Raw genomic sequence first — 625 nt, forward strand, 5'->3', positions numbered from 1 at the left:
AGCGGGGTTTAACGGAAACCAACTTGGAGTGTGAATAACGCACAGCGCGCTCCATAGGCACAACCTAAACGCAAGACGGATCTTAGCGAACTAAAAAACACAGCCGCGTGACACTTACCTGCGCAACAGCACCGATTTTGACGGAAAGATTATTTTTGCGTTCTCGAAATCCGATCGTTTTTCTTTCAATTTCCTTTGACTGATGCTTATAATTAGTTATTATGTTCCATGTTACAATAGCTGTGTTTACATTCTGTGTACATGGAGAAGCTTAGTTTACGCAAAAAGACAATTAAAAAATACAAGAAAAAAGTTTCACGTGCATCTGTGAAAATGACAGGCAATGAACGTACTCTAAGCCTTAAATACGTGTTGATAAATAAAACTTGGTAGAAGTGCAAAACCCAATAGAGCGATGTTTTTGATGTAAAGGTTAATTCACTCACGTCATCAGTAATTGAAATTAAATGAATTTTTCAAATCTACTTATAACTGTGGGTAGTTAAATGTTGCAGCGGAATAATATTGCTATTCCCGTACTAGTGATAATGTAGGTAAATTGATGATTCTCAAAGTATAAAAGAACAATAATGATAGACGTATAAAAGTGTCTATGATACAAGAA

The sequence above is a fragment of the Penaeus monodon genome, chromosome 27 (assembly GCF_015228065.2).
Source record: "Penaeus monodon isolate SGIC_2016 chromosome 27, NSTDA_Pmon_1, whole genome shotgun sequence".
NCBI lineage: Eukaryota > Metazoa > Arthropoda > Malacostraca > Decapoda > Penaeidae > Penaeus > Penaeus monodon.